Below are 15,216 nucleotides of genomic sequence, written 5' to 3' on the forward strand. Positions count from 1 at the left end.
TGTCAAGTGAACTATATAAAAACTAAATGAAAACATTTTAACTGGAAAAAAAAACATGGGTAAAATTAACTGCACAAAAATTCTCATTACTCTTCATAAATGAATAAAATAAAAATGGCCACAAATTAATTTTAGATTTCATTTTTGATTTGATATATGATCATTCTTGAAACCTTTACAACCCAATTACATTAAACATGTAAATACTTCTATAGCAATAATAATTGCAGAAATTGAAACAAATGTTTATACCATTTAGCACATTAACTTTGGCAGCCCTAAAATACTAGAACCAAAATAAAAACTAAAACTAGAAAACTATGAAACAATTAAATAAATTAAAACTGAAGTGTGATTGATTGAAGACTAACATATACGTAAATAAAAATATATAAAGACCAATAAAATGGAAATAAAAACTTATAAAAATAGAAATATTCAAAGCCATAATAACCCTGGTGAAACGCTTAACATGGTTTGCCTAAGTAGGTACGACATGTTCCTGGCTGGATCAATATCCTTGTTTGGAACAGCATTCCTGTCAACCAATCAGGTTTTAGGATTAGGCTTATGGCTGGGGTTAGGGGCTTGAACAACGTTCTTAATCTATTATCCCTGTGATTGGTTAGGGTCAGGGGTACAGGGGTATAATTTATAGGTATTTTGTTCCAGCACCAACAAAAGATCTAGGAACATGTCCTTCTTGGCTAAATCAAGCCATGCCAGAGGGCAACTGTGTAAATTACAGCTCTATAGATGGCAACATGATTAAACTGATGCAGAAACATCTTGAAGCTTAGTAAGAACGCCTGACAACCCTTTACCACCGATCTTGTCAGTCAGACTTTCTGAGGGAACAAATCCTCAAACTGTGAACAACAACCGAAAACATGCAATCCAAGAGTGTGCTGAATCGCTCTATTTTATTGACATGTGAAATCGGTGTTATTTAAAGATCCAGGCTCATCGGTAAACATCTCTCTCTCTCTCGCTCTGTCTCCTCAATGGCTTTCTGTCACAGCGGGGAAATGGATTAGCCCTTCCTGAGACTGTTTCCGAAAATCTGCATGTGAATGCGAGCAGATGATGAGGAACTGAGCAGAGAATGAGAGCGAGATCGACAAGCAACTCAGGTCTGCCTGTATGTCTGTCAATATTTATTTATAGTAAACACACATGCACTTTGAAATTGTGTAGCAATGTCAGCTGACATATGCTTATCGATGTATTTGAGTAAATCAGCTGCAACACCAATAAAATCCCCACCACCATAGACTCATCATTGTCTCCCTTCAGTCAAAAACACGATGAACAGCAAACGCTGGAAGATTAGTGCAATTGCACTTGTGTGTCTGCTTCCTGTGATACGTGCCACATTATAAATTTGCAAATTCTATTATCATTGTTTTTTTCATAAATCTAGAGGGTTTATAAGCTGTAATTGGGAACAAACCTCACGCATACATGTAAATAGTGAGACATTTTCTAGGAGATATGATTGAACTCTTGCACCACTACAACATTAAGAAACAAGGCATGCTAGTATAGCTAAAACCAAGACAGCATGGATTTGGTTTGTTATTATTTAGCATATGATTTTCATCTTAAGCCCTACAGCCACACACCGAATTCATAGATGTCCCTCTAACATCCTGTGTTTACAAGAGCCTTTAGACCTCATAACAAAGAACAGAAAGTTTCAGTGCAATACGATTTTAAAACTAATGCACTTTACAATGAAAGAGAAATTTCAAATAATGGATATTGTTGTAAAAGCTTTAAAAATATATATTTTATTTAGCATCATATAGGGATGCACATACATTTATATTCTAACAGATACAGATAATTATTTTAATGTAACAGCAATATCAGATAAATGTTAAACCCATAAATATTAAAATTCAACACTTTTGTGTGTGAAGTTAAAATTCAAACCCTAAAAACAAAACTAAATTGTTTAATTTTGAGATTTACTAAACTATAGCAAGTGTTATTAACCCTTTCCCAGCCAGTCGTTTTTGAGAAAAGTTGCCAGCCACCGCAAAGCATTTTTTATCACAAAACGTCATGGCCCCCAAAATATTATGTTGTATGAATATCTGGACATGCAATATACCAAAGAACGAACAGACCCTCTGCTTTTAAAGCAACACCAAGGAACTTTTCCTCTGCGGTCGCACTACAGGTTGGAAGCGGAATTGACCATTACCGCTCTCGTAAATAATTTAGCCTACCGCAGCCTACTGTCGCACGAGCACGCTCGCTGTTTATCCAGCACCGGTTTTGGAATCAACAATGGCCACAGACAAGGTAAAGTATGATGCATGATTTTATGAAAGACATCACAAACGAAGAAAAACTATGTATGCCGTAAAGCAGTCGAATTTTGTAATTCTTTTTGTGGTCCGGTTACTACCCGAAACCCGCAGTTACATAGTGCCAGTAAAAGCGATACAGACCACGTCAGGCTATGGCAGACGTGCCATGTAACCTATTGTAAGTCGATGTACCATCAAAAGGGTCTTGGAAATATATTATGAAGGTTGAAAAACTACATAGTGTTACTTTAAACAAAACAAAAGATGTTTTATTCTAGCTTCCCTTCCCTTCATGCATCCCATTTTATCAACACCTGAATGTGGGTATAAGTTTAATAAAAGAAAGTAACATTTTCAGCAAAAAGCTGAGAAAATATGTCTAAATCGGATCCTGAACGATGATCAAAACATAGATGGAGTAAATCGAGTCCATCAACACCCCTAAAGCTTACACAGTCCTATAGCTCGTCCTGGGTCGACATTTCATACGGTAACCATAGTTTTGATTATATGCTGTTTAATGTTAATGATCTATGATATCGCTGGTTTCTGCTTCTTATTCGCCTGTGTTTTGATTAGGAAATTGAGTAATCTTTCAGAATATGAGTAACAGTGCCCCCTACTGTATAAAAGTGAAAAAACTGAATTCCTGTCAATAGCGGGGAAGCGTTGTCTCATAAATGACGGAAAATTCCATCAATGGTGAGGAAATAGTTAAATTATCATAGTTTTTTTACCGGAAAATTAGGTTTAAAGCTTTGAGCGTTATATGATGGCAAAGGTCATCTGAATAAATGAGCATATAAAAATATCCTATAAAGACAAAAATAAACTGGCAACTAGCGCAGTGTGAATCGTATTTTTTTTTATATACATGTATATTACATGTATATAAACAATTTGATGATTCACACTGCGCTAGTTCCCAGTTTATTAGGGTTGATATCCAATTTTATGTAACTGCAAGTCTATAATGTTCTGGCTGCGACTGGGTGATACTACGCAGCATTTTTCAACACTTACAACTGTTTAGAATGAAAACACTCCAACTGAGACATGTAGCTTAAGTCAAAGTAGTCTGTGCATAAATCAGTCTCCGTAATTAAAGTGCTTTTGTATCTGTAGCAATATACAGTTTCAGGTAGACACACACTTAGTTTGTCTGATGCATGCCGAGCTAACCTCACGCTGGCCTGAGCCCTCTGAATTCTCTGAAGTGCACTTCTGTGGGAGAGCCAAAAAGATCGATAGGAAGGAAAGTGAGGGGAAGGTGAAACGAAAAGGTGTTAGTGAGGATAAAAGAAGCTAAGACAAAAAGCATGTTGGGTAAAAGTTGATTTCCTGTCTATAAAATCCTCCATTATGACCAATATAGACTTGGCCTGTAGGGATTCTATGTTTATTGATGTTAAGGAGGGAGAGAGGAAGAAGCGCTTGCGCTTGTCTGCGATATCTGAGAGCTGAGGAGACGGATAGGAGGGGGGATTCTCTTCCTAATTGAATGGTGACCTGCCAGCTCGGTGTGAGAGAGAGTGTGTGTGTGTGTGTGTGTGTGTGTGAATGTCTGATGAATGTATGAGACAGAGAGCCCCATGCAGTGCTTTTAAAAGGCCTGTGCGTCTCCCCTCTTAATAAGCCCAAACAAGTTAATCCAATCGACACACCCAGACCCTTTTCTTCAGCTTTAACAAGCAGCCACTACAGTCCCCCATAATCCCTCACACACACCGCACCACTGAATGGAAAGCAATGAAAGAGCCCATTAGAGGGACAGACAGAGTCCCCGACCCCTTAACTTCGCTACAGAGAGCACACACACACACACACACACACACACACACACACACACACACACACACACACACACACACACACACACACACACACACACACACACACACACACACACACACACACACACACACAATCTTAGACACTCAAACACTACTATATAAAAACCCCACAGACATGCTGCTGAACACGCTGAGCAGGCGACATTAAAAACAATCAGAATAACTCATAAAGTCACACACACACACACACACACACACACACACAAACACACAAACACACAAACACACACACACACACACACACACACACACACACACACACACACACACACACACACACACACACACACACACACACACACAAATAATGCAATAGGACAAGGACAAACGAGAATGCAAAACACTCACAAACAAACAAACAATCCTTCAGAGGGGGCATCTGCAGACGGGCATGCACAAAGGGACATAAATCCGATGACTGTTAACAAGACATGCACGCATAGGAGACCCAACGCTTCCTAACGACACATGAATGCAGGAGAGGACGTAAAAACCCAGAGCGCAAACAGTCCTGCTGACAACAAACGAACGAACAAACAAACAATACATGCACGTTTTTCCACTATACATACAGTCTCACTCAATAGCTAACAATATTCGCACACAATATCCACATCTGCTAAAGAGTCCGCCTCCATTCCAGGGTTAAACACAGGTCAGCCATTGTTGCAAGCATAAGCAGATGGAAGATGGTTTATTTTGCAGGTCGAAGAATGAACAAACATGTTGCAGCGGTAAATTCTTGCTTTTTTTAGCCCTCCACACGGCCTGCAAACGGGAGCCGGATGATAATACGATGAAGTCTATCTCTGTCACAGCATGTGAAACCACACGCCTGTTATCTTGAATCACGCTACAGTAGCTCACATTAACGCTGTCACGTCGGTGGCTGAAGCACCAGCTAATTGACCTCTGAGACGAGATGCTGAATGAATGTGTGTGCGTGTGAGGTCACATGGAAGAACTTCCTGTCTAAAGCAGTGCTGATGCATTCACAAAATACATGCATTCACAATAACACAATAAAATGACATTTGGACATTTTCAAAGTAGCTTATCCATCAATAGTGCAATAGGGTGACAATCAATAAACCTGCCGTCGCATCATACTTAGGAAACAATGTTAGACTTTTTTCGTAGTTTGATGCCAAACAAAAATGTAGAGCATTCAAAGTTGCCAATGACAAACCAATGTCTTTGCGGTTAAAATAAATGGGATGAACTGAAATTAACTTCTGTCTGAAACCGACAGATAATATACAGAGATATATAGATAATTATTTTCATGTAATGGCCACATAACTGATAAATGACCCATATTACATTTCCGCTTTGTCTAAATCAATTAAAGATAAAAAAAAAACTAAAATCACGTATTTTAAATACTACAAGTGAATTTAGGCATCACATTAATTTAACGTACAGTTTGAAAAATGGATATACACTTTGAGATTACCCTTTCCATCATCTAACGCTCACTTAAACTTAATCTTTTAATAAAAGTAGCCTAATGATTTCATAAAACTTTTACATCTAACATCTAGGCCTAAATGCAAAAATAGTAGCAACATAGTAGTGAGCATGGACAATTACATATTTAATACTGGAATAAATAAATATATATATATATATTAAATGTGCAAGCTACAGCAATGTGCAGGACTTATTCTCTCTTTAAAAAGCATTTAAATACAATGAATAGTAAAAGAAAGATTGCACCGCCCAATTTTAAAGGTCACACATCTAAATAAAGACGCATCAGAGCAGTTGGTTGAACGTTAAACTGCAACAATCAACAGAAAAGAACAACTAAGCTATAAAAAAAAGCACAGTGCTGGCCATCACACTGTTTGTCACACATCTGAACTCATTCACATAACACAAGAACACTGTTTAGGATTAACACAAAATGAAAACAATGGCCTATTCTATGCACAACACCCCCACCCCCTGAAGGCATTCATTTGTTAGTGTGAATATTCAAGTGTCTTCTCTTGCTGTATTTTGTTCATTGTTCGTGCTGTTTAAACAACAGCCTGAGGGGCTGAAGTCTGAAAGACGAGCCGTTGTCATTTGAGGAAGGGCGAAAAAGACAAATAATTAAATCATACACGCTGATGTTCAGTTATGATCAATAAAAATGTAATGTACCATCAATAGTTCAAATCAATAGAAAATAATCGAAGTCAAAAAGTTTACACATCTATGTACGGTATCAGTGTTCTCTGAGGACACACTCCAGTATCCCAGAATGCACCTGCAGGCCTGCTGACCTCAATTTCCATAACCACTGAGCGAGTAACAATCAATTACTGGGAAAAAATAAATTTTGCAAGCACAAATAAGTATACAGTTGGCTAATAAGACTTTTTATTCTCAACATAACAAAACTATAATGTGAGCGATAAAGAAAAAAAAAAAATATATATGTATATATTCCACTCACTCTTTTGCTAAAACACAATGTCATTCAGTCATGTGGCCCAGCCACCATAAAATCCACTGCCACTTAACCTTCAAAACACAGGCTAAACATATATGTATGTGCAGGGATGTACACACACACACTTTATCAGACATCTTTTCCTCCAAGATTATCAGTTTTCTGTCCAATAATCAGAGAGAGAGAGAGTAAGAGATAGAGCGTGAATAACGGCCCTGCCTGGCCCTTGTGGCAGGAAATATCCGGCACCTTCCATATCACACAGCTGTCCTGATAAAGACCCGCTTTATCATTCCCCTTCCGAGGGACATTAGGTAGTGAAGGTGAGGTGTGTGTAATTCACATGCGCGTGTGTATCTATGTGAAGGTGGCCACTACAGAAGGAAATGTGTGTGGAATGGTAATCTTTTGATAAGTCTCAGATGTGTGTACATGCTCACAGAAGCCTTCAAAGAAAGGTATCCCAGTTCATCTCGGCAGAGACATTTGGGCGGCTGCAGTCGGCTGACAAAGCTGCTTTGCAAAATGACATACAAAGCAGATCGCTTCCAAACACACGCCAACTCTACCTGACACGCTCGTGTAATCGCCAGCACTTTTTAAACTGAGTCACTGGTGGATGCTTGGGTTATAATAAAAAATATAATTTAAAAATACACTAAAATAGAAATATTGTATTAAAATCAAATAAAAAAAAAATCAGTGTAGTATAGACAAAAAAAGGGCTAATGGATTCATTAAAAAAATTGACAGTATAAATTTATAGTGTAAAATTATAACAAATTTATTGATAGTATAAAAAAAATTAAAAAGGGATTCAGAAAAAAATATTTGAAAAAATAAATAAAAATAAATTGACAGCATTAATGAAAAATAAACATAACTGAAAATGAAATGTTAAAAAACAGGTTTAGAAAAAATGTATCTTTTTTTTTGTTGCAAAATGCCACAAAGCAGTTCAGTTTCAAACACATGCCAACTCTACGTCTGTCATATTCTCAAAGACGGTTTCGTTAAGTCTCCTCCGCTAGTTTTGAAAAACGCTCTAGACAGCATGACAATCATAAGGTCAAGTGAGGCTTGGGAGATTCATCCGAGACTGAAGTTATGATCCGATGAGGCCAAGAACACTGTTTATCCTGAGGACCATGTCATAAAATCCTAGCACAAAACAAACACCAGGCCTGAAACCCCTCATGCAGGCATTCGAGAATAGGTGCAGTCATGCAAATCCCTGCTTATGATGAGACGTGCCCTCTGACCTCTCTCTCTGGCGTGCGCGCACACACACACACACACACACACACACACACACACACACACACACACACACACACACACACACACACACACACACACACACACACACACACACACACACACACACACACACACACACACACACACACACACACACACACACGTCCCTAAGCAGAGTTCAGCATCTTAAATTACTGCCAGCCCTTTCCCTCTGTGTGTTGCCCTCCTCTCCTGACCCCTCCGCTTCGCTGACGGGGAACTGTTCATAATTAAATGTTAATAAAAAAAAATAAAAAAAACATTCCTTCTTCCTATCTCTCGCTTTCTCTCCTCCACATTTTTAAGAAGAGATCTAGTTAGAGATTGCATTAGCATGAAAAAGCAGGCTGGTAATTGTCTTCACCCAGCAGAGTGATCTGTAGCTCGGTGAGCAGAGAAATCTGAGGATTAGTTTTAGTTTAAAAAAAGGCAGCCCACAGCCACAGAGTCTCTGATTAAATTACACTGCGAAGAGGATGTGACCATTGACTTAAAAAATGAAATAAAATAGACCAGTGGGAGACTAAAGCTCGACCTCCGTTTTAACTGCCAAGCTTATCCACAAACCCCTCGTCTTGCTAATCTATTAATATGCATTTCTGCTGGAAACGAGGGAAGGGATTGTGTCGGTGGTTAAATGTGGTTTCGAGATATGGCACGGTGTATTAAAGGGGTTAGATATCCTAAAATCACGCCTGTAGGCCCTACTGCCCTCCTTTAATCCCGGGTGTCACATTTTAGCTTCTCTGCTTCCCGGATCCCCACTTCAAACACACAGATACCCAGAGGGAAAAAACTATTGCTCGGAGGTTGCTCTTTCAAAGCTCAGGAGACTTAATGTTCTCAGTTGTTTAATTCAAAGAAATAGTTCATCCAAAAATGAAAATCATGCCCTCCAGGAGCTCACAAATCTCATTTCCGTATGCGCATATTTCAAACTTGGAAGGACTGTTGCGGCCAGTTTGATGTGAATAATAGCAAATGTCGCTGGTTGTCACGTGTATTGAGACGCGGCATGTCCTAATATGCAGAACCGCAAATTTGATGTAATCACACTTCACTTTTATGCTGCTTTTGTTTCATTTTTGGAACCAAATATTCTTTAGAACATCTCATTTTGTATTCCACAGATGGCAAAGTAAATGATGACAGATTGCTTTTCATTTTTGGAATAACTATTTCTTCGTCTCAGAAGTTTCTTCTAAAACACAAATAACACATACATAATTATTAACATATAGTAGGAGAATAGAGCTTTTAAATAAACATGGTAAGCATAACCTAGATCAGCTATTTTTAAACTTCACAAAAAGGTTCAAAGAATTGTGTAGTAATATGTATTAAACTTCTAATGAAAAGAAAAACAAAGTAATGGGTTAAAACAATGTGTATATTAAAATGTATTAAAATATTTCAGTATATGTTATGTAATTGAAAATAAACAAATGTGTTCAAAACTAGAAAATAAGTATAAATGTGTCTTTCTAAATGAAAATATATAGCTGGAGAAACCTTACAACTGGATAATGTTTAGTGGTCCGTGGCATCAAGAGGTTTGAAAACAGCTGATCTAGATCATAGAACTAATTATTGGAAGAATTTGGTATGAAATATTTGCGTTCATATTTAAATCACTGACTTCTGACTGCAGACAGGTTTCTTGGCATATCGAATCAAAGTGTATGATACTGTCAAAAGAGCAGCAAAGACTTCAACTACAGCTCTTTTAATGTCATTGCTGTTTCAGGAGAAACAGCTGAGCTGTTAAAAAGATGTTTCAGTCTTCGGCACCATCCATTCATTTTGGCCTTACGCCACATGCACATCAGGGATGAGAAAAAGCACTTCCACCTCCAAGGCAAAACGTCAGCCGTCCAATAATCTAATATTTCATAAACTCCTTTATTCCTCCTCACAGACTTCCTTGAGATAAAACATTTGCCCTGCGAGCAGTGCAGAGTGGAGTCTGACTCCCTGTGGGATTAATGGCGTTGTCAGGGTGGAAGTTAAGGACCGACAACTGACCTTCTCCTCTGCCCAAAACTCAACGCGCAATTAGCTACATTCACTGCACCGTGCAAGCCCACAACACAGCGTCTCGGTTTACAGTTTACATAGGAAATAACAGGGCAAAAAGGGCAGTTCACATGTGTCTCGAGCTCTTTTGAAGACCTTGAAAAGTGTTTTTCCTTGGCTGTTCCTTTGAATTTACCGTAAATAGACCAAAAGAAAGGATCTGTTTGTATGGCAAGCACAGCATGTGTCCCGTCGGTGGGGTAAGCGGAGCTGACGAGAGATTGACAGATTGAGTGTACAGGATACGGGTGAGGAGACTTTGTGTGGAGATATACGACTCCCTCTCTGATCGGCAGTCCCTGACCTTCCGATGCACGCTCCTTAACTTCCTCATTAAGCTGTCACACAGCATGCCAAAAACAAACCAGAGCTCAAAACATATCTTCCTCCCATTCAACCACACAACCTTCCTCCTAAAAAAAGAAGAGACAATCGAACCAGTGGACGACTGGATCGGCTTTCAGCATCTCAGCTTGCCCAGCCTGAGTAAATGTGCTCAATACTTGCAACGATTAAACTGGCCGTCCCGTCTAGCCGTAGACAGTCTGCCTCTGTCCACGGCAATCATACCCTATTAGAATAATGATAAGATATCCCGTCTCCATCTCCTTCCCTTCCTCTGTGCTTTCCTGGTCGGGTCTCTGATAGACATTAATTCTAGTTTCATCTATAAAGCCAAGCTCATGCATATTTAACAGAATCTATTACTTTAGGATTCAATTATAAAAGACTGTCCCTCTTAAATTTTTTATAGTCCGCATAATTGGTTGCAGGGTCCAAACAGGACTTGAAAAACCAGAGTTTAATAATAAAAAATAAAACAGGGCAGGACATAAAAAAAACAACAACATGAAAACCTTCAGAAGTCTGTATATGGTTACACACAGTACAAGTATGTGCATGGTATATCTCACAAGATACAAACTGACAAACAAACAATTAAACCGCCCTGACCCGAAAGGAAGAAATTTTCCTTTTAATTGGTCCCCAGGGGTGGAGAGACCTCTTGTCAAGAAAGGACACCTCCACAGAGTCGGGACTTTGGATTTCTGACAGCCTTCAGTCTGAATGGAGATTTAGATGACAAGTGAGAAATTTAGCCTAAGAAATTATAAAAGCCTGGGAGCATGACGTTTCGTCATGTCCTTAACAGCATGAAGGGGCTTTCATTTCACACTGACAGCGATTTGCAGTGACAAAGCCACCGGAAGTCATTTGTTTTCAGTAAAACTTGGCATTTTGAGGTGACTTGAGTGACACCAAACATTACAAATGTGACAAAGTTGAACAAAGTTCTACTTAATGCAAATCAGCAATGATGGGATGTGCTGCTTCTAATGGCAGCAGGGAAGGGTTAGGGTTATCTATGTATTGTGTGTGTGTGTGCGTGTGTGCAGTGACGGAAATGGACGAGATTTACTAGGGGGAAAGTAGTTGGGGACATGCAGAAAATCCCACTATATTTATGGATGAAATTTGCATAGCATTTGGAGGCTATTACATGGATAAAAGATGGAAATCCTTTACATTTTAAACTGGATGTCCATCAAAAAATATATAATTGCATCATATTTAATATTTCAAACACGTATTTTCCAAGATTGCATTCCCTGCGTTGAATTTCATTTCAGTAAATTCCTCATTCCAATTCCTAAATTGCAATTTTTGGTATTGGAACGAGGAACCTTCTATCAAGGGCATTTCCCAACAAATATTGAGGAAAAAAGAGGGAGAAACCTCTGGATGTCATCGTCCCCCAAATAAGCACTGAAGGGACATTCCCAGAGCTTGTCCCCACCACCTGCCAACACTCAGGGCGTATCTGCGCAGGGGGAAATATTTCACAGCATATAAATTATTAAGCGTGTGAGCGAGGCCGGTGTGCTAAGCAGCACGCAGATAGGCCAGTTATTCACAGCTCTGCTGGGACGGCGGCGTCTGCAGCCTCCGCACGCTCCTATCAGATCGTTTGTCACCAGCGATAGACAATTTACAACACAAGCCTTTTTCAATTTATTCATTCTGCTGTCACTGCAGTTTTCTCCCCCGCGCTAAAAGACGCCATACTCTCAAACGAACCCCGCCTGATGGAGACAGCCTTTGAGCCGTGTCTATTTGGACACAGAGACGACGCATACACCTGCTGAGCCTCCCTCTTTAGTGTGGACACAGACAAACACTGTCTGTTTAAATCTTCTTAATTGAGTGTAAAGGAGAAGAACCCAGGAGACACAAAAGGCAGATGTCCTTTTCCACTCTCTTTCTTTCCCTCCCTGCCAAACCTCGGCTTCTAAAACAGTGTGATAAAAGCATGCGAGGTGGGAAGAGCACATAGAGACAGCAAACATCCATCCGCCTTGTCTCAAATTAGCTCCAGGCTGGCTTGAGGAGATAGCCAGTGAGTGCTTCCATTAAGAGCAAACGGACTCCTCTGTGACCACCACAACCTTCTCTTCACCAATCTCTCAGAGGTACCCAGGGCTCTTCTGGGAACAACAGAAAGATAGCAGGGCTGTGCTGGAAAAAGCAGAATTTTTGCAGGTAAAACCTTGTCATCTCTTAGACTGAGATAAAACATAAGTGAAAAAAACAATATTACAGAGTTTGTTTAACTGCATTACAGCACAAAATTACTGTATGAAGAATCAATGTTGAGAATAATGAACATTGTAAAAAATGTGAACATATGTAATTAGAACATATTGGGAAAAATGTCATTAATCGGCATGAAAAAGCCCCCAAAACTAAACAAAAAACCAACAACTATTATATAAAATGTCCTACTAACTAAAATGTTCATTATGCAAAACATATGCTATTTTTAATAATAATAATAATAATAATAATAATAATAATAATAATAATAATAATAGTAGTAGTAGTAATAATGACAACAACAATACTATTATCATAAAAAAGCCTGTACTACTATTATTCATATAGGAACAGTAAAAAGCACATTTACTTAAAGACTTCAAAATAATAATAATAATAATAAGACCTGAGTATATTTTAGTGAGATTCACCAGAGACTGTAAACCTGGTTGGGCATAGGGCCAGAGATAGGTTAAAATCCCTCTGGAACATTTTTCTTCAAGATACTACAAGGACAAAAAAGTTTGGAGTGCTACAGAGTTGCTGTCAAGCTATTCATTTGAAAGATTTCAGCATCTCCGAGATCAGCACCACATAACCTTGCTGCTGGATATGTGAGTCTCTTTGATTAGCGGCTTTTATGAGCCACACAATCAGATATGAGGCAATAAAGGGCTCGTTTAGGAGCAGTGTGGTCTCTGATGGCTGAACCGGAGTTAATTGAGATTTACGTGACAAGATGCTGCAGCAGCAAACAGCCTTGGAGAACGGTCAGCCTAAACTGTGAGCTATTCGGGATCAAAGAAATGACCAAGCAGATAAAAGAGCAAAAGATAAGCCTGCTGACATGGTTTTGGCATCGTATTTTGTATTTTATGTCAATTTGATACTAACTTGATGGAAAACAAGGCTGAGCACTTTGTTTTCATTGGTCTTTTAGCATTGAAAAAAAAATGCATCAGTGGCCATGAGAGAGTCTGAGCCAGAGAGGTTAGGGCCGCTATATCCATCCTTCATGTGAAGCCAATGCCATTAAATAACAGCAGAGAGGAGCCTCCCCAAGGACCACAGTCCTCGTCATAGTACACTGATCAAGGCAAAGCAGCTGTCACAACAGCCAAAGTTTTGGAACACATAATCACACAGAAATATGCAGGTCTTAAAAAACTAAATATATATATTATAAAGTATTTGAAAGTAGTCTCTCATACCCAGCAAGGCTGCGTTTATTTGATCAAAAATACAGTAAAAACAGTAATATTGTGAAATATTATTGCAATTTAAAATGTTAAACTGTTTTAATATATTTTATAAATGTAATTTATTTCTGTGATGGCAAAGCTGAATTTTCAGCATCATTACTCCAGTCTACAGTGTCGCATGGTCCTTCAGAAATCATTCTAATATGCTGATTTGGTGCTCAAGAAATTATGATCAATGTTGAAAACAATTGTGCTGCATAATATTTATGTGGACACCGCAAAACATTTCTTTTCAGGATTCCTTGATTAACAGAATTTTATATGAAACAGACATCTTTTGGAACATTGTAAAATGTCTTTATTATAATTTATAATTGAATGCATCCTTGCTGAATAAACCTTAATTTCTTCAAATAAATAAATAAAAATCTTGACCTCAAACTTTTGAGGATCATAATGTACATGAATTGGCATTCAAAATACCTTACTGAATTGAATTAAATAAACAGCAGGAATAAAATGATATAAGGTGGGACTTTTATTTAGTTTTGACTGGATTGTGAAAAGTGACACCTACACTATAATATTACTTGTGGCTTTATATGACCAGACAAGTTGTTTCAAAGGAGAAAGTTGAAAAAGATTATGAAAGCAAACAGAATAATGTGCAGTTAAACAACTAAATAGGGCCCATTTTGATTCAATGTAAACAGAAGTATTATGTCTTAAATGGGCAGCACAGTTTTTCCACAATCCAAACACAAATACAGACCTCAGTGTCCTAAAAGGCCAGTTTATGGAGATTTCAGCTGCGCAGACAGATCCAGAGCTTCTCCAGTGTCTCTCAGGAAGAATGATGTCAACTGTGCAACTATCTCAGATGTCCCCTTTGAAAGCCCTATTCCAGACTTTCTCTCTCTCAATAGGGGGAATCTGAAAAGGGCTGAGATGAGAGATAGATGTGCTCAGAGCCTGGGTGTCTGGCCCTCGTATAAAACACACAGCCAAAATATCCAGAGAGGGCACCGTTTGTACGAGGGACAAGGTGACCCTGTCTCCCGGGAGCCTGTGAAATGACACAATAGATGCCTCTCATCTCTACACACACACACACACACACACACACACACACACACACACACACACACACACACACACACACACACACACACATCCACAACCGCCAGCCACTATCACTGTGCCGAGGAGGGAGTCGGCACAAAAATGAAGAATGGGTGGGGGACAACGCCCCACTCTACCCCACCCCAGCGCCACAGCCCTTGAGCCCCTATTCAGGCAGAATTCAGTGACAAGCCCCCTGCATACATCCCACAGACGGTGCCGAATTCCACCCTCCGCCCTGAGCCTCTGCCACAGGCCGGACAGATGGAGCGGCTATTGATCCAACAGCTCGCACCCTCCCCGCT

General features: G+C 39.1%; 1 protein-coding gene across 5 annotated transcripts in view; it reads right to left on the minus strand.

Moving 5' to 3' along the window:
* Positions 1-15,216, minus strand: part of fam222aa (family with sequence similarity 222 member Aa) — a 117,052-nt gene that overhangs the window by 29,666 nt on the left and 72,170 nt on the right. The window contains exon 1 of one of the 5 annotated variants that reach the window (XM_077241405.1): positions 14,562-14,689. The exons of the other annotated variants lie outside the window; for them this stretch is intronic. The gene's annotated coding sequence lies outside the window, so the exon portion shown is untranslated. Of the gene's footprint in view, positions 1-14,561; positions 14,690-15,216 lie in introns of those variants that run through there. 5 annotated transcript variants of the gene reach the window in all.

Source organism: Siphateles boraxobius, unplaced genomic scaffold (genome assembly GCF_051911475.1).
Source record: "Siphateles boraxobius isolate OS27281-9 unplaced genomic scaffold, OSU_SipBor_1 24, whole genome shotgun sequence".
Classification (NCBI taxonomy): domain Eukaryota; kingdom Metazoa; phylum Chordata; class Actinopteri; order Cypriniformes; family Leuciscidae; genus Siphateles; species Siphateles boraxobius.